The following is a 23,191-nucleotide window of genomic DNA, read 5'->3' as shown; positions in this document are numbered from 1 at the left end:
GACACTTTCTTCCAGGTCCCCAAAGCAAAGGGTCTGGGGCCTCCTTTCATCTCCCTCAGGCATGTCTGCCATTAGCTGGCAAACAATCTCTTTCAGGAGTAGCCAATCCATGCCCAACAGCATAGGGCAGGATAACAATTTGGCCAGCCCCACTGGGATCTCTTCCATTCGCCCCAGCACTGAGAGTTCCATCTTTCTTCGGGGATATGTGTAGGCAGCACCATGCATGCATATCATGGAGACAGGGGTTCCTGTGCTCCCTAGATGCGGGGGCAGCAAGTTGCTATGCACCATTGATTGGGAGCAGCCTCTATCCACTACCGCCGGTATGATCGTGTCACCTATACGAAGCTCCATCACGGGCTTGCTCTTCTGGCCCGGACCTCGGTGATGTCCAAAGCTGCAATCCATCTTCTCGTCATGTGTCTCAGCCATGTGGCTGGGGTTGTGGGGCAGCCTAGGGCAAAACCGAGATATATAGCCCTTCTCACCACAGCAGTAGCAGGCCACTTCCCGATAGCCCCCTGCGTGTCCCTCCTTCTGTATGGCCTCTCCCCATCTAGGAGGTGCAGTGGTGGTCTGCTGAGGGGCAGGAGCAGGGCCACTGGCTCGGTACTTCTTGGGCACCTTCCCTTCTCCCTCAGCTGCTGCATAAACTTCGGCTAGGTGGAGCGCCTCCTCTGTTGTCTTTGGTTGGTGGCGCTGGACCCATCTCTGCAAGCTACCTGTGAGGTCTGTCAAAAATTGCTCCAAGACTATCATATCCATTATCTCTTGAGTGGTGTGTGCTTCTGGCCGTAGCCATCGCTCAGCGAGGTCCCGGAGGGCCTGTGCTAGCAATCAAGGCCATCCCCTCCTCGGGTCCCTTCTTGGCCTGGAATTTGTGCTGGTACATCTCCGGTGAAATCTCCAGACAGTATAAAACAGCTGCCTTTACCTTATTATAGTCCTGTGCCTCTACCCTATTGAGGTGGCCTGGGCTGGCCCAGTAAGGAGGGGCCCCAACTTGGCCACCCAGCTTCCTGGGTCCCATTTGGCAGCTGTCCCTGCCCGCTCAAATGCCTCAAGGTAGGCTTCTATATCATCTTCAGCCGACATCTGAGGCAGCCCTAGGCCACCCCCTTCCTTTACCAGGGATGTCTGTTGCGCTTCGATCTTTTTACAGAGATCTTGTTGGTGTGTGTGAGAGAGAGAAGGAGCCATTGGGCCCCAGGTCTGCAGCCACAAGGACCCCAGCAGAAATCTCCCTTACCCACGTGTTTTGGGAGAGGAGGGGCAGAGAACTTCTGCGCCGATATAAAGAAGAGCCCAGGACAGGGAAACAGGAGGAGCACAGAACCGGAAAGAGGAGGAGGAGGAGGAGGAGCAAGCCAGCACATGCTGCAGGGAACTCTGAAGGCAACATGGAGTGCTGGTAGGAGACTCTTGCAGAGAGTAAAACCCACAGTGGGGGCTGAGAGCCAAACCTACTGACTCTGCGGGGGCGCAGAACTGTTTGTTTACGCGCCAGGAGCTGGCAGAGCCCGGCAGAGAGAATGGTACCATAATAACCCTAATAGAGGAGCACTATGGACCTTCATGGTACCGTAATACATGGTGGCAGGACCAACTGGCTGGTCAGACCCTGGTGGAATGAGCGAGGGTGTAGGGGTGGCGGAGCCCTCATGAATGCAGGACCCTGCGAGACCATGGTGAGACTACTATTTGGACTACATATGCAGGTAATGAACCAACTCCATTAACATCAAGTCATGGCAGGTGAAATGTGGGCATCTAGATCATCAATTAGAAGCAATAACATCTTCATTGAGCGGCAGGCAGCATCCTACAGGTCTGCAAGGGACTGCAATACCTGACAGTGTCCTGGTATTGCAAACAGCTGGATCCTTGCTTCCCCCTCTTGAGTCCACATCCTCATCATCTCTTCCAGCTGGGCTTGCTGGACCTGGAGGAGTCTTAACATGAGGTTATGCGCTTGCTGCCAGTCCGTGGGAGCCTGCGTGTCCATGGCGTCTGTCATGTAATGTGCTTCCCAGTCAGTGCACTAGTTTGTTAGCGTGTCCGTGCAGGATACCACCAGATCCCCTGGTTCTCACCTGCCACGACTTCGAACTTGTTAAAGAAACGGGGAGGAAAGAGATGTTGTGATAATTAGTACCCACAGAAGGACCACGCTTGGTCTATTTCATAATGTATGTGCTTTTTTTTTTTTTTCTACAGGAAACCAGGTGGGAGGCAGCAGCTTGGCGGAGTTGTTCCCTGGATCACCCCCGTGCTCTAAAGAGGATCCCCGGCACCTCAATTGGGACGGTAAGTGAGGAGGTGCGTTTCGCCCACTTGTGGCTGCATCGAACGATCAGTCTCCACAGGGTCCCCTCTGCGTCTTCTGCCCTGCAAAGGGAGTCTCCAGGCTTCTCCGTCTTATTCAAGTCCTTGCCCCCTCCCCATAATCAAAAGAAAGCAGAAGGGAGAAGAAGAATTTCTCTTGTTCTCTCAAGTCTGGGCTCCCTGCTGCTAATTACTTCATTAGCAGCTTGTTACGGGCACCTCCCAGCCTCTTTTGCTGCACGGTGCCGGTGTGCAGGTTCAGGAGTTCACCTGCGGCCAGGTCTTGAGATCTTGGCCCCCGGTGTGCTTCTCACCTTGGGGTCTGAATGCTGTGCAGGGGTCTGGGCTGGAGACCTCCCCAGCCGCCCCCTTTGGCTTTCAAGTTGCCTCTCCGCATCCCAGTGCAGAAACCACAGCTTCTTTCTGCGCCGCGGCTCTGCTCTTCCCCGCACTCGCTGCCTTTCCCAAGGATTCCTGGTAGGTGGTACGTGGGTCTGCCAGTCCTGAGCTCTGGGATCCCTCAGCTCACGCTGATCCTGCGTTGTGGATTCCTCCTCTTGGATCCTTCTGCTGGAGAGTCTCCCCTGCAGCTCCTTTCTTGTCCTGTGGTGCCCGAAGACAACTTTCTCTAGGGAGCGTCTGCTTCATATCCCCAGGCACTGAGCCCCATTGGCTCTCTGTGGGTGTGGGGGTGTCTCCTCGCCCCACTGGGCCATAATCACTATCAGCTGCAAGATTTCTCAAGTAACAGGGCTTCGGTCTGGAACCCTGTTACAGTCTTGTTGTATAGGCTAAGTCTAGCTCCTGTGAAAACTCTTCTTACTCATCCAACCCTGTCATGTTGGTTAATAGTTTCATTGTTCTGATGGAAGATTGTTGTTGTGGACATTCACAGTAACAAATGCAGAGATGATCTTTCAGGTGTATATGGTCAATCCCATAGAGAATATCAGGATACAGAACACGAGTTGGGCTCAATAATCAGTGGAGACCTAATGCAGAATGAAATGCCAAGATAAGTGCTCATGGAAAATGATGTGGAAATACACTCTTTCCTGTGAGGAGGCAGGGTATCAGGATCTGCAGATGGTTGGATGCTTTATTATAAATTATATCCAATGTAGAAAAAAGCTTTGCTGGCTCCTATTGTTCTTTTTCCTGTTTAGTCATTCCATCAATTTGCAGATCCCTAACACAGCAGTTGCAGTCAGGGATTGATTTTTTTTTTTTGCTCCAAAAATAATGTTCCTTTGGATATAAAATGCTCATAGGTAACTGTAGTTCCTCCCTAGTGTCATTCAGGGGTTAAGTTGAGCTTTTCCCTAACTTTAAAAGAGATTACTTCCCCTTTTACTGAGCAGTAACAGATGTCACAGGGTCTTGGTGGTTGGCTCTCCATGAAAGGAGAAATTAAGGATATGGAGTTGGGGTATCTGTTTATCCAGTTTATTTATTTAAATTCTGTACACCAGACTGAACAGAGGTGTGCACAAATGGTATGCAGGCTAAATCCCTTTTCAGAAATCTAAGCTCAAAATCCTGGTTCCCAGAAAGCAACTTAGTATCAAGAGTTGGACTCTAGTTAGAGAGAAAACTGCTCTTACTGGTTGCAGCAACTCCTTCCCAAGAAACTATCACAGATCTTACAATGGTGCAGGACTTATTCAAAAAGTCTGCAATATGCTTACATGTAAAGCTATGTGGGAGAGTGCCATCTTGGGACTTGCACCATGACAATACCTTATTTTGAACAAAAGAAGACCAACTCCCCTTCTGTTCTTTCTGAAGATGTGTGTGATTACAACCTCTTTTGTCAAGTGCTCTGTTTCCGGAAAAAAAAGAAGGTGAAAGGTTTCCATGAGAGATGAATTCTCACTCCCGAATTCTCTTCCATCCAGAACAGAACAAAATAAAAAGAGCCAACTCTGGTATATGCAAACTTACACAGGAGCTTTCCTGTCTTATAGATTTAAAATATAAGGAATGTGTTCTTTGGGAGGCCTTTTGGGAGTAGATGCTAAAGGAAAAAGGGCAACAAGTGGGAGTTAGTAAAGAAAAGCAGATTTGCCTCTCTAGAATCTATATGGAGATTATGTGGGCTCTTAAATTTATTCCTGGGGGGACAGTTAAAAATATCTAGCTCCAGGAATTTAGTCTCATTTATGATACTGCCATAATACATACACCTTTCAGCTCTTGTTTTCTGTTGCTCTCCAGCTTTCATGTTTTGAATGCTTGGTATAACTGTCATTGTGGTCCTAAGCCTGAAGTCTTGTTCACATGTCAGTTCCCTGTGCCCAAGTGAAATATTACTGACTTCTGTCAGCCCTTGTCCAAGTGCAGGAGTTTGTGTAGGTGGATGAGATCGTGAGATTGTCCTGTATCTTTGAACCACTAATATTTACCTTAAAAGTTTGACATGCTGTGTATCCTACCTCACCCCTTATGCCTGTGAAAAACTGTTGTGAAATAATGAGGCTATGTGAGAGAGAGACTTAGGCTGTGTGTAGATGAAATGATTAAATGCTTGCTTGAAATAGCAGGTTGGCCTGGGGTCTGGAAGGAAATAGTTGATAACTCAAATGTGTGTCAGGGGTAGGCAAAGTTTTTTGGCCAGAGCGCCAAAACCCCCCACAATGTCTACCTCGGAAGGTACCAGAGTGCCAGCATACCACAAAAACAAAATGAGGGCAGGGGGTACATGGCAGGACACCCTGCTTGTGCCCCTTGCCCCCCAGCCCTGCTGCCCCTTGCCCCTCACCCAAAGCCCCTGCCCCCCAGCCGGGGCTCTGTGGCTGTCAGCATCTACCCAGAAACTGGGCCAGCTGCAAACATTTGCTGTCCCTCCGCCCCAGCCCTGGCCCCAGCCCCAGCTGCCTCCCAGCTCCAGACCTGGCTCCGGGCTCTGGGGAGGCAGTGCAGCTCGCTGTGCTTCCTTCGCCACTTCTACAAAACAGCATTGGAACCTGGCACAGCAAGACACAGTGCGGGGGGGCACAGAAAGCTGCCTACTCCCAGCTCCCCGCTGCTCTGTCACACTTCCCCTGTGTGCATGGGAGCAACGCAGGCAGCAGCACAGGGTTGTGCTCCAGGAAGGATGGCAGATGGAGTGCTCTGTATGAGATAGCTAAAAGCTTCTGGAGGCTACCAGAGCATGGGGTATATACTGTATTAACTTGATTGACAAAGTAACTTTTTTATGTAGAAAATTCTGTATTTTTGGTGGAAATTCAAAATTTGGGGGGCAAAATCTGAAATACTTTGATTTGGAAAGGTGGGGGTCTCAGGCAATCTGCATCTTTCATGCTCTCATGGTCCCTGTATGGTCTGTATTCCCTGCACAATGGGAACCCCAAACCATTGGGCATTTTGGGAAATGAAACCTGCGACATAAGGAAACTGAACTAGAAATCCCAGGAGGTACTTCAGTAGCATTTTTGAGACTAAATATTTCAGCTTTCAGGTACTTGATTTAAAAAAAAGGGTTATTTCTATGGAAAGCAGTGACTTTTCAGGACGTTTCCTTTAGATTCTTTCAAAACAGTGCAAGTGAAAAAACTTTGTACTGAACACTCCAAGAGGAGTTGAACATCCATTAGCTTCAGTGAGAGTTGAGACATACAGGATTGTGCCATAAAGACTTCAACAGGTAAAATATAGTGAAAATTGTGCAAAAGTGATGCAAATGATTTCATGTAAATTTTTTCATCATTTTATTTTAGGCTATGTAATATGTGTGTGTGTGTGCATGCCCTATCCCAATACTTACAACATTTTTACCAAAGGTTATTCTCACATTAAAAAAAAAAAAATCAATTTTTTTCCTTAAGGACCGGCTTTCCTTTCATCAGAGGAAATGTAGACCTTTTGTTTAAATGGGTCTTATTTCTGAGTGAAAAGTTGTGAGAAATTGCCCCCTCTTCCAATAAAAAAGATCATTAAAAAAACCACAAAATGAAATGATGGAAAAAACAAACTTTTAAGAGTTTTTTGTATTTTGTTTTGAAAATATTATATTTTGAATTCAGAACAGTTGCTTAGAACATTTCTGAAGGTGGAGATTGAGCACTTGAATATTTGTTGGGAAGCTTTCCAAACATGTAAGTGCCATGAAAAGAGGAACAAAGTCAGGAACCACATAGGCTAGGTACAGACAGTCAAAAACCCTGAGGCTGAATTGATTCAGTTTTTGCAGGTTAGTCTAAACTGCCCAGATTAAATTGAAGCAGAAGTGAACAGACTTTTACCTTTCAGGAAATGCAGCCACATGCCTGCAGTGGCTCAGGCCAAAAGCTGGAGAGTGCTAGAGCACAGCTCTCTGGCTGTGTATTTACTTCCTCTTCCTACTGCTTCCCCCAGGTCTCTGCGACTTGCTGTCCAAAATTACAGCAGCAGGACTCTGCAGGGTTGTACATCACTTCCTTTTCCTGCTTCCAGGTGCCTCTGGTCCACAGTTGCAGCCAGCAGTAAGTTTGAGTGGGAAAAAGGGGTGTTTAACCCTCCTCCCTGGCTCTAGATCCTAGCTGGGGTTTTCCGGGGAGGCAGTCCCCCTGCAGACTGGGCTGCATCCCCAGCTGGGCTTGCCCCCCCTGTCAGCCAGCCCTCACTGCTCCAGCTGCAGAGCAAAGGGGCAGGGCCAGCCCTGCTCTCTGGAGCAGACAGCACAGCCAGCCCAGTCCAGGGCTGGAAAGCATGCTGGGATGCTGGGGACTCCGATTTAACTTAAACCAGGAAGGAGTCTGGAACAGAAGTTTCATAAACAAGGTTCACTCAAATCAGTTAAATCTGATACTACATTCAACCAGGTTTATCTTAAACCAGCTTCAGCCATTTTGAAACTGGTTTATGTACACTGAACTTATGTTCGGTTACAGGTTTACAGTTCCTGATTACGTAAACTGGTTTATGTGTAACTTCTGCCCCTTGCCATAAGGAAGATTGTTGTCTATGTAGCTTCTTCATTATTACAAGCTTGTTTTTTCTGTATTGCTCCTCTAAACTTCAGGGTGACTGCCAAGGAAGCCGCCACTTTGTGAGGCCGAATCAATATAGTGTATACCAGGAAGTAAATATTGATCTTTCTCATGAAGACTTTCTTGTTGCTTCTTCTAATATTAAAAAAGTCATTTGGTCTGAGTGCATGATGTGAAAAACACAAGAAAGAAAAAGGGGAAAAAGACAGAAAGGAAGGTCTTCAGAATGGAGAGTAAGTAGGTGTATGAGCCAGTGAGGCTAGAGGAAAACTGAAGCGATGGCAGAATTATGGAGAACTTTCGAAGTGAGATTGAGAAGAATATGCAGTAGAATTACAATGGAATTCAGCTGAGAATCTGGGCAGATATGGTCAGAGGAAATGTATTTATTTATAGTTGTAATTATTAAAAATTAATCCTATCCCAGGCTCTCAAACCTTAATATTATTATGAGTTATAATATAATAATATAATGAAATATAATTATTTTCGAGCAGCATAGAAATGATTTTGTCAGCAAGAACTCATACATCTATATGAACTCCTGTATTCCTTTATCATTGTGGGAAGCAACTGAAAGAAAGTGTTTTAAATGACAGATCTTATGGACCTCTATTGCTGCAGGGCCACTTCATTACAAATAACTTAGGCCTCAGTGCAGCAAACTAAGTCCATGCATAACAGTAAAGGTATGAGCAATTCTACTTACTTCGGTGGGGCTAGTCTAGTCTTTTAATGCCACATTCTTGTACTGGTTCAGGACATAGTCTTTAAGGTTATACTTTTCTATGAAGAAGGCAAGGCAGGTGGCACCTTACAGACTACCTCTCTCTCCATTTATGTGGGTAGTAATGGCATCCCCTGATGCAGGAATGAAATGTGTGTAGCAATCACTCCATTATAGCAAAAGCAGCTGGAGTCAGAAAGAAATTTCTTCACCACAATATGATGAAGTTTAAAAGTTATGCTTCCAAAGAAAGCATAAAAGTTTCAAGAATTATTCATACTTAGGATTCCAGACTAGATGAAGCATTGTTTTTTTTCTCTATGACAACTCCTATATTAATGTGACTGTGCCAAGGCATGTGGTTATTCAAATAATTCCCTGAGCCTAGGGCACAAGATACACCCTTTTTGCAATAACATCTTCCCCTTTGCAGTTTGTCATCCTACTGGTAAGCAGAATTAATTCTGCTCAGTTCTTAAATTAGCTGAATAAACCCAAATGTAGTTAGACCTGTTTTGCCTTTGTCCCATCCGTCACTGGGCGTTTCCTGTTAAAATATGCTTTCTTGTGACTCCCAGAATACTTTGCTCCAATAATTCATTTACTCAACTGAGCTAAGAGATGCTTATAAAATCAATATGAAAATGTAGAGCCCAGTGGACAAGTGGAAAGCAGGTTTGGAGGGTAACTGCTTTGAACTGTGACACTCCTCACCTGAAGATTATAGGTGAAACTCATTATAGGGTATATGCATGGGTGTGGAGGAGGATTAGTGTGCTAGGCAGGATGACCTTCACCTTTGAGAGAACATTGTAATTCTTTCGTCTTTAATTCTGTAGAGATGAGAATTATCACTATCTGTCTATAAGGCTAAGGACAGAAGTTTTACACAAACTAGCTTAAGTGATCAGAAACCGATTTAAACCTGTAACAGAACAGAAGCTCAGTGCACATAAACCAGTTTCAAATTGGCTGAAGCTGGTTTAAGATAAACCTGGTTGAATGTAGTATCAGGTTTAACTGATTGAGGTTAAACCAGTTTATGAAACTTTTGTCCCAGACTCCTTTCTGGTTCAAATTAAATCAGAGTCTCCCCACCATGTTTTCCAGCTCTGGACTGGGCTGTGCTTTCTGCTCCAGAGAGCAGGACTAGCCCCACCCCTCTGCTCTGGAGCTGGAGCAGTGAGGGCTGGCTGACAAGGGAGGGCAGTGGCGTAGTAATGGGGGGTAGGAGGGGCATGTGTCCAGATGCCGGCGGGGGGGGAGGGAGGCGGCACTTCTGGTTTTGCCACTGAAGTTTCTGGGCTTGGTGATTGGCCACTGGGGAACCACCCCCGCCCTCCTCTTCCTGCTCAGCGATCAGCTGCTGGGGGACCCCCCCTCCTTTCCTGGTGATCAGCTACAGATGGAGGGGTGCAAATATAAGCATTGGCCCCCAGGTGCTGGTGACCCCTGCTATACCACTGGCGGGGGGGGGTGGGCAGCAAGCCCGGCTGACAAGGCAGCCCAGTCTACAGGTGGGGTACTGTTCCCCCAGGCAAACACCAGCTGGGATCTGGGGCTAGGGAGAGTGGTTAAACACCCCTTCCCACCACTCAAACTTACTGCTGACTGCAACTGTGGACCACAAATCCCAGAGGCACCTGGATGCAGGAAGAGGAAGTGATGAGCAACCCTGCAGAGTCCTGTTGCTGTAACTGTAGACGACAAATCCCAGAGACCTCATGGGCAGCAGGAAGAGGAAGTGAACACTCAGTCAGAGACCTGTACTCTAGCACCCCCCAGCTTTTGGCCTGAGCCACTGAAGCCATGTGGCTACATTTCCTAAATCAAAGGTAAATGTCTGTTTACTTCTGTTTCAGTTTAATCTGTGCATCTTAGATTAACCTGCAAGGACTAAATTGATTCAGGCTCAGGCTTTTTGGCTGTCTGTACCCAGCCCAGGGGAAAGGGGCTCATGCGTATCCTGTGAAATTGTCATACATCAAGGAGCCATGTTGAGACATACCAGAGTTATGGTTGCTGCTAAGGTTCTGTTTTAAGCCAAATTAGTAAATTTATATTGAAATCAAAGTTCTTTAACTGTAGCAAAAGTCCCAGGATTCTTCCAGGTATATCATTTGTTGTCTATGCTAAATCCAAAGCTTTAGAAAGCAAATGTCTTTGAGTTACCTAACTGCTCCAAAGTATATTCTTCTCAAAAACATTTTGTTTGTATTTACTTTTTATTTTCTGTTCCTTCTCTTGAAGCTCCTTTGAATTAAAATATTGAGACTCATTCACACATCACTGACTAAACTCCTTTAAATCCTGTCCCTTTGGCTATATACCAGGTATAAGAAAGTTCAGCGCAAGTACCCTGCAGATAGCTGAAAATAGAATTTTTCAAAATTAAATATTGATAGCAACCATAATTACAGCTATGCCATGACAGTTCAGTTTTACAGGGAGAGAGAGTGTGAGCATAAACCTCATGAAAATATACAAGCATAGACATAGAAAGAGAAATCCAGACAAAGGAGTGGTTAAAAATTAATGATAATGTGGGGATACCCTTCATAGAGAGAAATGGATAGAGACCCTTTGTAATCCTCATCTGTACAAGGCAGGGCAGCAGTGATCCAGCCAATAAAAAAACCCTCATCTCAGTTTGTGGATCTTTCAGTTAGCAAGAGTAGAGTTTGGACTGGGCTCACATGATGGCTTGGTGATCTCCTAGGTTTTTTTGGAAGTTGCTATCCTAGATTCCTGAATTAAAGCTTTTATTTATTTATTTATTATTAAAAGTCTCTAATGTTTTTGGTGGTGAAGAAAGTGCTTGGTTCAGCATATGAAATAAATTTAAACTGATATGAGATGTTTCCAGGCAGCCTGAAACGGATGTTCCAAAAATTTACAAATTGTTTGTAATCATTTTGGGAGACAAAATCCCTAAACAACCTCCTCCTGTCCATAACCATGAAACAAATCTGTCTAAACACCCAAAAGTAAATTAATAAATTTTAAACAATGGAAAACTTTACCCCAAGAATAGATTTTTGCCTCAAGAACAAGGGCATGTCAGAGATTCCATGTAGTCTGTTTAGTACTTAACTTTTGCTACTGAGATTACATGTAGGTTGCTCAAATCCTACAAAGATGAGTGGTGATATAAAGGCAAATGGGTTTATCTCATCACTAGATTTCAACTACTTACTATTTCAGTGCTGGTCACGGCATGTATGGAAAAGGGAGGACATTGCCCAATTTGCTTAGCTATTCATAATATCAAACAACAGAGTTGAAAAAGAAATGCAAAAACTGGTGTTGATTTAAGTGTTAGGGGATGAAATCCTAAAGTCACATAGGGTGCATCTACACTAGTGGGGGCCAGACTTGTTGGCAGAGATGCCACAAATTAGCCTTGCACCCTCCCTGAATGCCATTGATCCACTTCTGACCAGTCTCCTGCTCTGCTTTCCACTCTGTGTCCTGTGTTCCCTGCCCAATCTGCTGCTCTGCTTTTTTATTTTCTGCCCTATCTGCCACTATTCTGCCTGTTCCTTTCACAGTCTGATTCATGTCACCCAAGAAGGCTGCCTCTTGGCCACTCCTGATCTATACCATGAACCTGGTGAGTCCTACCAGGGGCTTCCTGAGTGTTTCATGTGACTCTGTATGGGTAATCAAGGAACAGCTCCCTACTTAATGTAAACAGTGTCTTTATTATAGCAGTTTCTTACAGAGCTGTTACAGGGCCTGCTGTTCTCCCCCAGCCTCTCTAACTCTCTTTCTCTTCCTGTCTCCTCCCCCTTACTTCCTGTTCCTCCTTCAGTCTCCTCCTTTCCGCTGCTGTTGGTTTTGCCTCTGAGATCCTTACATATTGTTACATTGAGGTTACTCCCCTTCTTCCCCATCTATAGTGCCTGCTTTCAAGCATCAAGCCCAGAAATGTTCTGGGGCTGTCTCCTTTGCAGTCACTGTCATGTAATTTGTCTTCATTGTGCTTTATAGCAGCCAAGGAGGATGTCCCTAAGTGGGCTCATTGCTGTACCTGTGGACTTGGAGTGTGCAAGCAGGAGCAGGCAGGGTGTGTTTGGGGACGTCTTTGCTGGGGCACATAAGGGAACACAGTGAACATATATACTTGGGTACCAAGGCTCACTGAAAGTCATATAGGTTTTGAAAACATTATTTAGCCTCTCATTTGGCACTTCAGGTGGGTTAGATCATGCAGAAAGTCCATTTGGTTCTCAATTCAGTTGCTGAGCAAAGTAAAATGTAATCCCACTATTCAGAATTAATATAAAATTGTTTAATGTCAACTGACATGGAATAGTCAGTCTTAATTCATGTAAAATGGTTTGGTACAAAGGTGAACTTTTTCAGTTAAGAAAGGTGGGAAATGGTCTCGATTATAAGCAATAGCAAGACACTTAAGGTGCAGACAGAAGTGACAATTTTTGCCTAATCTGGCCCCTGAAAGTACTCTACAGCTGTGACCAAACACAAGTGCATGGCTGCAGAGAGCTTTAAAAGGGCCCAATCCCACAAAAATCTGGGGTGCAGATGGAGGTGCTCCAAAGTGAAGCATCCTCAGTAACTTCTGTCTGGACTTGCTGGGAGCATGGCTTGGCTTATGCAGCCCAGCATTGGTTCTGGCATTGTTTTTAGAATGGGCGGAGGGGAAGAGAGTGGAGGGAGCTCATTCTGAGGGTTGCCCAGCTGGCACTGGAGGGTGGGACAGGTGGACTGGACCCCCCCTCCCAAGGTGGGTGGCTCCAATCCCCACCTCAGCATGGCTGCAGAAATCCCAAAATGGACCTCCCTCCTATGCCTTCCTCCCCTTACATCCTGAGACAACACAGGAGCTTGGAGAGGGGGCCAAGGAACAGATGCTGCAGACACACAGCCACTTTCCCTGGATCAGCTCCAGATTGGAGCTCAATTTCCCATCCTCCTGACCCAACAGCTAATATTTGGGTTGGGAGGATCAGTCTAGCTCATGATGCTTTCTGTTAAGCGCCATGAGTTAGACCTGGAAGCTGCACTTCTGTTTGTGTCTACAGCTGAACTGTAACTCTGCCCTATCTGCCAGAGGAGGCAATACTGTAGTTACATGTGTAGTACCTGTCTTCTAGTGATTAACCCAAAGAGAAGGAGAGTGTGCTTTTTAAAACCTAAAGGAGTTTACTCATGTTTAGCTCCGACAGTAGAGGCCTGTGCTTTTCATGCTGAAGAGTGTGGATTCTTCACACAGAATGTACAACAGAAAATTGAACCTTTTTGAATTTCTTGCTGAATAACACAAATGGACTAGCAAGAAGAACTCTAAGCACTAAAAAGGAACAACTTGGAGTTAAAAGGATGCTGTCAGATTTGCTACCCCCCAAATATCATCATTTTTTAAAGATCAGCATTATACTGGCATTTGATTGCCAAAGTAACTAAATGTTTCTTCTTTCATTTTCTAAGTTTGAGGATTTAAGCAATTTTAATGGTGTTCTCCTGAAAGAAGCCCAAACTGACAACTCTAAGGATGTGAAGCCCTCTCTCTGCCCAGGCATATATTGTGCTCTTCATATCATAGTGCTTAGGGTCGGAAGGGACCTAAACAGATCATCAAGTCCAATCCCCTGCCCCGGGCAGGAACGGGTGCCGGGGTCATATCACCCCAGCTAAATATCTGTCCAGCCTCCTCTTAAAGACCCCCAAAGTAGGAGAGACCACCACCTCACTTGGGAGCCCATTCCGGAGTGTGGTAGCCTTAACTGTAATGTCTCGTGATATCCAGCTTGAACCTTCTCTCTAACAATTTGTGGCCAATATTCCTAGTAACCCCGGGTGGTGCTTGGGGGAACAGAGCTTCCCCCAATTCCCACTGGTCCTCCCTGGTGAGTTTGTAAACAGCCACCAGATCCTCTCTCAGCCTTCTCTTGTGGCAGCTGAATAGGTTCAGGCCATTTAGCCTTTTTTCGTAGGGCCTGCCCCACTGCCCCTTGACCATGCGAGTGGGCCTCCTCTGGACCCTCTTAATGCTAGTCACATCCCTCTTGGAAGTGCAGTGCCCAGAACTGGACACAGTACTCCAACTGTGGCCTGATCAATGCTGCATGGGGGGGAAGGATCACCTCCCTGGACTTGCTTGTGATGCATCTGTAGATGCACGACAAGGTGCGGTTAGCCTTACTGACCGCTTCCTTGCAATGGTGGCTCGTGTTCATCCTGGAGTCAACAATGACTCCAAGATCCCTTTCTGCCACTGTGTTGACAAGTTCCCCAGCCTATAGGTGTGTTGCTGGTTCCTTCTCCCTAGATGCAGCACCTTGCACTTGTCTGTGTTGAATTCCATCCTATTCTCATCCTCCCAACTCTGTAACATGTCTAGATCTAGCTGGATTCTATCCCTCCCCTCTATGCCCACCTCATCCCACAACTTGGTGTCATCAGCGAATTTGGACAGCATGCTTTCCACACCCACATCCAGATCACTGATAAAGATGTTAAACAGTACAGGCCCCAGGACGAAGTCCTGGGTGACTGCACTGCCCACATCCCTCCAGGTTGAAAATGACCCATCCACCACCACCCTCTGAATACAACCATCTAGCCAATTTGCCACATATCTGACTGTGTAGGCATCAATGCCACACTCACCTAGTTTTTTTAAGAGGATGTGGTGAGAAACTGTGTCAAAAGCCTTCTTAAAGTCCAGGAAGACTACATCCACCTCAACACCCTCATCCAGGGACTTTGTGACCTGATCATAAAAAGAAACCAGGTTAGTCAGGCAGGACCTGCCCTCAGTGAACCCATGTTGGTTGTCCCTGAGCTTTACCTCCCCTGCTGGGCTCTTGCAGATGTGCTCCTTGATAATTTTCTCAAAGGTCTTCCCAAGGACCGAGGTAAGACTGACGGCCTATAATTGCAGGGGGGCCTCCTTTCTCCCCTTCTTGTAAATGGGGACCACATTGGCCCTTTTCCAATCCTCTGGTACCTGGCCAGTGCCCCATGAGTGCTCATAGAGCCATGCTAGGGACCCTGCTATGACCCCCGCCAATCCCCTCAGCACTGGTGAAGAGCATTTGGACCTACTGATTTAAACATGTCCAGCCCCTCCAAAAGTTCCCTGACTAGGTTGTCCCTGACCCTAGGCATGGTGGTGCCTCCCCTGGGGCCATCCGCAGTTCTAGCGGGGGAGATGCCCCAGTCCCTGTTCAGGAATATGGAGGCAAAGAATTAATTAAAGACGTCAGCTTTTTCATTTGTCACAATCACCAGATTGCCAAGCCTATCCTGTAGGGGCCCCATGTTACCCAGTGCCTTCTTCTTACTTCCTATGTATTTGAAAAAGGACTTTTTATTATCCTTAATTCTGGTCGCTAGCCCTAGCTCCATCTTTGCCTTGCCTTCCTAACAGGCTCCCTGCAGTCCCAAGTAATAGAGGTGTAATTCTTCTTGGTGATAGCCCCTTGCATCCACTGTTTGTATGCCTCCTTTTTTGCACTCGGGCACTCCTGAATTCATCTGAGTAGTCCAACTGAAGTAAATGGGTAAAAGGATTTTGTCCAGATTTCAGGTTCTTGTACTGTCCTCATCACCATAGAATGGGAAAGCCAGGTATGCTGTCTCATATACCTTTCCCTCCCGTTTGAACTGGAGGGGCTATCTGTAGAGAGGAGATGGTAGTTAATTCCTCAAAGTCTTTTCAGTCCCTGGTGCCTTTTCTGAACTGGCTAACAGGACTGTAAATTAGGTGGTGGTCTTTGTCCCCTGGGAGTTAGATTGAGACCATCAAACTTATTCAGAATGCTTTCTCTTTTAAACCAAATGCTACATATAGATCTAGATACTTTAAAGATAATAATGAAGTAGTCACATATGCAGCAATATGCGCATCCACTTGTATTGTGTATGCACAGGATCTACAATAAGTATGTCATTCATATGTCTTTGTTTTTAGTGCTGTGGTAGTTTGGTCCAATTCACTCATCTGGCAGAACCCAAGCCACTGGTGCTAAGTGAAGGTCTGCTTGGAGAAGGGATGAGTTCCAGCAGTACAAGTCACACACGACCTTTTTTGCCTGGTAGAGTGGGGCAGGTGCAAAGTGAGCAAAGGCTGGTCAATGAATAGGGGGAGTTGAGTGAAACATACTAATGAAGAGTCTGATGCAATGCTCCCACTAAAGTTAATTGAAAGACTCTCTGGGTGTTTATACATGTGCTCAGGGTGGAGCAGGAGGGCATTTTCATTACAGCGGCTATGAGAACTGCTCTAATTAAAGCGCCTGCTGTGTTATGTGTATTCAGCATCCTGCACTTCAAAATGGCAGTGGGGGCACTTGAAATAAAGCTTGTTCGATGAGTTTTAGTTCAAGTGCCCCTGCCACCATTATGAAGTGCAGGGACAATGAATAGATGTGATGTGGAGGCTGCTGGACCGTGTTAATTAGCATGCTGCAGCAGAGTGGATTAATCAAGTCTGCTCCAACACATGCTAATTAGCATGCATTGAAGTAGACATCGGCATGTGTATAGGTGCCCCTAGTCTCCAAACGAAGTTTAATTCTTCTTAAGAGAGACTACTAACAAGCCTCCTGAGGGAGGGAGGCAAATTGCCCTTCCCTGTTCCAGAAATGAAACAAGCTCCTTAACTTCAAGAAGAAGTGTATGTGTGTGTGTGTATGTGTGTGTGCATGCATGTGTGAATTAAATAAAAGTTGCATATGTTCATATAAAGTGTTCTAGGCCAAATTTTCAATGGGGTACAGTGGGGACAGAATTAGTTCCTCTATGTGCTATGTTGGGGTATAACAAGTTGACAATGTCCTTTAATGTTCCTATTTTCCATGATGTTGCTGGTCAAATTATAGAGTTTTATTTTTCTGGCCTTTGCATCACATTTCATTTCATCCTGCCACACCACCTGCTTGCCAATAGGACACTTTATTTTCTTCATGTTTCACTCACATTTCTCTGCTCACTGACAGCAATCTGGATCAGATCTTGCAGCCGGCTTTTTGTCAAACTATTCCACCCTACCCCCCACCCATCTGTTACTGGATTCAGTGTGTAGGGGTAGTGGTAGTGGGGGAAGAGTGGAAATTTGCTCTGCTTTAGCTGCGACAGCAACAATGTCCTGCCAAATTACCAAACACCCAAGTGACTAATGCCAGCTACTTTAGGGCTTGCAGTCAGTGATAGAGATATTGGTTCAGTTTCTATACTCCGTTCACAAGACCATCTTGGAATGATGAAATTTAAGTAGAAACCAGATGTCTATAGATAAATTTCTTACAGTTAACTAAACTGTTAAAGGATTTCACTTGATATTATGGATAGATACTAATCTTTGTTCTAGATAAATTTGAAACAAGCTTTTTTTTTTAAAAAAAAAAAAAGACTTTGACCCACCCTCTAACTGCATCAGGCTAAGACCAGACCTCCTAACACCGGTCATATTAAAAATGGAAAATTATTTGATATAGAAACTCCAGATTTGTCTTGGTTGGTACTGTTGCTTTTAACTAGTTCTGAGGGGGTAAGGTGAAAGAACTATTGGTTTCTTGTGTGATTTACACATGGGGAATGTCACATACCTATCTGTGGGGTACTCCCAGAGCCCCTGCTATCCTGCTGCCTGTCTCAAGGAACAGACCAACAGACCAAGGTTTGCCTTGGGATAACTCCTTATTTCTGTGAGCCTTGATTTCACTGCCTTTTACTGGACTTCACAGCTGCATTAGGGAATCTTTGCCAGCTGCAGGTAGCTTTCCTTTGGGTTGTGAAACCATACAATGGGCTAGCTTGAAATATTACTCTCCCAGAGCTCACTCTTTATCACAGGCAATCAGTAAGGAGACAAAACACAAAAGAGTTTATTATATAGGAGAAAAGAATTTTACAAGAAAAGCTGAGCATGAATTTGGAAACGGAACAAAAAGACAAGTAACTTTTTTATACTCTCATTTAGTTTTTTTTACCCTCATCACGTAGTCCTTCAGAGATCTGACAGTATTTTTAGAAATCAGCCTTCCTGGTGATCCTGTCAGCCCTGACTGCTGGGGACCTGGTCTCCTCCAAAGCCTGCAAAAATCCAGGGATTCCTTATTACCATAAGTATATACCTTAAAATACCTCCAATCCATCTCTCCTACCCCCCAGCATTGTCCAGATTGCTCCTGAGTCCCAGAATTGTGGAGATGTTTCTCTCCCTATGACATCTGGCATTCCTCTGGTTGACAGGTCATTCTACTTGGGTGCCTTTGCTATTGCACTTTGTTTATCCCATTACAAGCCAACAATAACTTGGGTGCTTATCCTACTAGTGGTCTCTTCTGTCTGTGAATGTGAGTAGCTGTTGTTGTTATCCTAACAGTATAATGGCCAGGGATATCTAGGAGTTATGTCTGCTGTCTTTTCTGTAAGTATGCATCCCTCAGTTCCTTCGATTAAACTGTGACCAAAACCAGAAAGTTATATGTAGACAATATAACATAATCTATAAAATGATTTAAGTGACATAAGTGGATACAGCATAACATTGGCTTTTCAATGAGACCATGCACACCAGATCAGTACAAGCACAAGACCATCTGCATGACACCCTACAAATCCTCCAAGATTTGGTGGAGTTTGTGACGGGGGGGGGTGACAGCATTTCAAATACTGAGGTATATGAGTGATGCTGTAGTCATGATGGTCCAGAAGTTACGTGAGAGGCAAGGATTTCTTAGGGTGATATATTTTATTGGACCATGTAGTTGTGGTAAAATTCAACAGGCTTGGGAATGCATGACATTCTTTGTCAGGTCTCTGATCACAGGAAGCCAGGCACAGAACAATGCTGACAGCATTTATAATTGAAGAAACAGTTACTGGGCAACTAAAAACTATCCTTAAAGATAGTATACCTATGGAATACTGTCATCTTTTTATATATAAACAATCCTGCCCTCTGTAAACCAGTTTAGGTGATCAGAAACTGGTTTAAACCTGTAATAGAACAAATGTTCAGTGCACATAAACCAGTTTGAAAATGACTGGAACTAGTTTGAGATAAACCTGGTTGAGTGTAGCATCAGACTGAACTGATTTGGGCCAAACCAGTTTATGCAATGTCTGTCCCAGACCCCTTGCTGGTTTAAAATAAACCAGACTCTCCCAGCATCTCAGAATGCTCGCTGGACTGGGTGGAGCTCTCTGCTCCACAGCAGAGCTGGGCGTTCCCCTCTGCTCTCTGACTGGAACTTGGCAGAGACTGCAGACGCTTGCCTGGCTTCCCCCTGCTCCCACACCCTCCCCAGTCCCTGCTAAGTAGGGATTACTGTGTCCCCTCTGCCTTACACAGACACCTCTCAGCATCAGCTAGCAGACCACACGTTGACTACCGTCCATGCTGTGGCAGATGGGACAAAGGCAGAATCAACAGGTAGCTGGTAGTGTCCCTCTGTTGTTTTCTTAATGGGCTGATAAACACTGAGTTAGGGGTGATAAACACTGTGATCAATTCCCTGCTGGGCTGGCCAGGAGCAGGGGGATCCTCTCCCCAGTCAGAGAGTCCTGCCTGGGCCTCGCCATGCCCCCATCAGCTCAACACTGTGGAAGGGAAAGGAGGGCTGCTCTAGTGTCCTCCCCTCCCCCCAAAGCTTCTAGCCTGAGCCACTGCAGGCATGTGCCTGCATTTCTGGGATGTCTATGCAGTAACAAACTGATTCAGCCTAGCCAGGTTAGACTAACCTGCAAGGATTGAATCAATTCAGGCTCAAGCATTTTGAATGTCTGTCCCTAGCCTGTATGTTTTCTGCACTTTACCCCAGTGTTCATGCCTAAGAATTGTGGCATCAAGACAGTACTTGCAAATAAGTTACCATGTTGCTCATCTAAAGAATAAACAAATTCTCTAGAAAGTTACAGTTGGCTGCTGTGTAAATAACTAAAATATCACAAACACAATTGTGACTTAATGTGGGGGGAAACAGGAGGAATGGGATAAACCATTAAAAATGAAAGATACACTTTCAAGAAAGCATTTCTATACTAGCAAAGCATAGTGGGGAAAAAATAGATAGTGATGTACAGATGGAATTTGTTCTAAGTGTTTTTCAGAACTTTCCTGGTGAGTATTAACTGCCTTTTAGTGTTTTTATCTTAGCAGTAGAATAATTGGATGTAGGCATTTCTGGATGCAGGCATAAATTGGTCCAAAGACTGCTAGCCTGATGACAAAGATTAAATGAGACTGTGTGTGTGTGCGTGCATGCGTGTGCAGACGTGTAATATATATATACTGCATCTGAAAATATGTTAAAAAAATTAAGGTTGCAAAGTCAAGGCACAGAAATTATAAGATGCTAGAATTAATACTGCTTATACAGTCCTAGTTCAGCTCCTTTTGTGCATATATTATGATATGGTATTCCGTTACAGAACATGTACTGTTTTCCTTGCCACTGGACACCAGCAAAGAGTATAAAAGAGATGTTTCTGGTGCCTGGTACCACAGGGTAAGTCTTCACTGTGTCCACAGTGGATTTGGGGGAGATGTTCTTAAGCATACTCCACTTACCTAGTGCTGCTTTTGTGCTCCAAACCTGGAAATGTGGTAGTGCAGCTGCTTTGGGAGGGGTTGCCCTGTGGCTGTTCTCATGACCAGGGATCCTAGTTTTTAACGGGGGGGAAAAAAAAGCAGAAAATCTCCTTTAAAAAACCACAAGAATCCATGTTTTTCCACAACCTACTGAAAGCATGCAGGCATCTTGCAGCGAGCAGTGCCATTTCTGCTCTCTCTCATTTTTTGCTGCAGTTTTCACCTCTTGGCGAACAGCAGCACCACCCTTCCCCCCACTCCCCCCTGCTGCCTTGCTGCTAATTGGTTTAGAGGCAAAAACTGTGGCAAAAATTAAATAGAGAAGAAATGTGCCACTTGCTGCAGGACACTGCTGCGCTTTCGGTAGGTCATGGAAAAATGTGGATTCCATATTTTCCGCGGTGAACAGAAAATGAAGATCCCTGCTCATGACCTCTCTCTTTGTGTTTGAGAGTGGCTCTGGGGCCATTCCTAGAAGTGCTTCACCATTGCATTGTGAGTGGAAGTGGGGGGGACAGGGTATACTTAAGAAAGTCTTTCAGGCATACTGGGGATGTGGTATAAATATATCTCCAGGGTAGGGACAGAAGTAACAACTAAAACATTTCACATTGGAAATGTTTCCATGGGCCAGCTATACACATGTACGTGCTCTATTAAACATCCCAAAAGGAGCTGAAGTACTCCAAAATAGTACTTCTTGAAATAAGGTATTGTTTTGAAGCATTTCAGTTCTTTTTACCTGTGCCTGGGGATAGGAGACCTGTAAGTCCTCTAGAATCTCACAGTGCTTCTTGCCTTTGCCCCCGCTCTCCACCGGGAGGAGGGAGTGGGGGGTGGCCATTCTGACTCATAGCTTGTGAAACTGTGAAGCTGCCAACTTCTACTCCCTGGTCCCATCTGCTCTGGCCTACCACTGCCGCTGATTCCTGGCTCTCCTGCCCCAGTCCCCTTTACCTGTCTGCTCTGCTGTGGCAAATTTGAAATGTTTCAGCTGGGGGCACAACAGAATCTGTACCTCTGTCCCCTGGCTGAAAAATATTCCTTCCTGGAATATTTTAAAACCCATTTCACTTGGAAACATTCTGAAAGTTACTTCTCTCTCTGTCCTCGGTGGTTTATGCTTATAGGGAATAGTAATTGCACAGACAGTCCTGTTCCATCTCTGAAGTCCTAGCCTAGAACATGCTCCGTAGAAGTGAATTCTTTGAAGAATTTAGATGTCAAATCATAACACGTTTACAGAGTATCTGCAAAATGAGATTCTGCAAGGGCCTAGTCATGTCTGATACAGTTTTCCACAGAAACTTCAAAAGGCACATCTCTGACAGCACATTTGCCCTCTGCCAAATTCCAGGCCATTGTGCCAAAGCTTGAAACCACTAGGTCTGCTCAACAAAACAGTTTTATATAATTTTTTTAAGAACACGTTTTGCCCAACCTCATTCTTGGATGTGACTGAATAATTTTTGTGAATCTTTCAAAAAAAAAAAATCTTCCTGAAGCTGACACTTCTCACGGGTCATATCAGCCTGAACAATCAGGACGGCAAAACTGTGTGTATGGTAATAGAAAACACTGCTTGTCACCTATAATGCATGTATGTATTTACATATACCTCCGTAAGAAATAACATTTCAGTTATAGGTAAAATGAAGCCTGTGTTTTGTGTGTGTGTGTGTGTGTGTGTGTATTCATATACATACATATGAGCACAGAAATCCCTTTACCCACTGCTGCTCATCTGCAATGGAATTTGGCAGCTATATTTTATACAAGTTAGAACAGGAGGTGAAAAATGCTGTATCCAATTAAAATTGGAGGTGAAATTTTAAGTAGTCAGCAGTTTTGTTTTAAGCCTCATTGGAAAGGTGACAGAGAGCATCTTAACATCTACTTCTTTTAACGAACTCTGTGGGGAAAGGTGCTGTCCACATTGGGTCTTTGCTTGCATCTGTGATGAGATGTGCATGGAGCCAAGTGGAGAGAGAGAGATTTATTTTAACTTGCACTTGCATAGCACATGAGCCATGTGAGGGCTACCACATGAGGTATTCCATTTCTTAATTTTGCATTATTCAAGAAGCCTCACAAAAACCACTAGAGGGAGATGAAGTGTCAGGCTAGGCTGAAATTAATCTCCTGACTGGTTTCCAAGGTTTTCTGATGTTTTGTCACAACTCCACTGTCCTATCTTCAGGGCAGGGTTGGCTAATTCTGCTACAGAAAGTTCTAATGAAATCTGAGGCAGTATTTGATAATGTGGAATTAGGTGATCAGGTGGTAAAATTAAACAGAGGTGTGCTGTAGTATTAGAGAACGTATGCACATAGATATTTACTGTATATAATGCATATTAAATTAAATCTACCCATATATGATGTGTTTTCTATCCAGAGAAGCTCGTAGATAAACTAAACAATTGGTTTACCAAATGACCCAGAAAAATTAAAGGCATACTTGTCTTGCCTTTATTATTTGATTTGGTTTTTTCAGAATATTTTAATCAAGGTCATGGTTTTGAATAGAAATATCTTATACAAGCCAGATTCTGGCTTTGCTTGAAGTTATGGTCTACTAACTTTCAATCCTGGC

The sequence above is a fragment of the Crocodylus siamensis genome, chromosome 2 (genome assembly GCF_052110815.1).
Source record: "Crocodylus siamensis isolate JL-2025a chromosome 2, ASM5211081v1, whole genome shotgun sequence".
Lineage (NCBI taxonomy): Eukaryota > Metazoa > Chordata > Crocodylia > Crocodylidae > Crocodylus > Crocodylus siamensis.
This window is presented reverse-complemented; position numbering follows the sequence as displayed.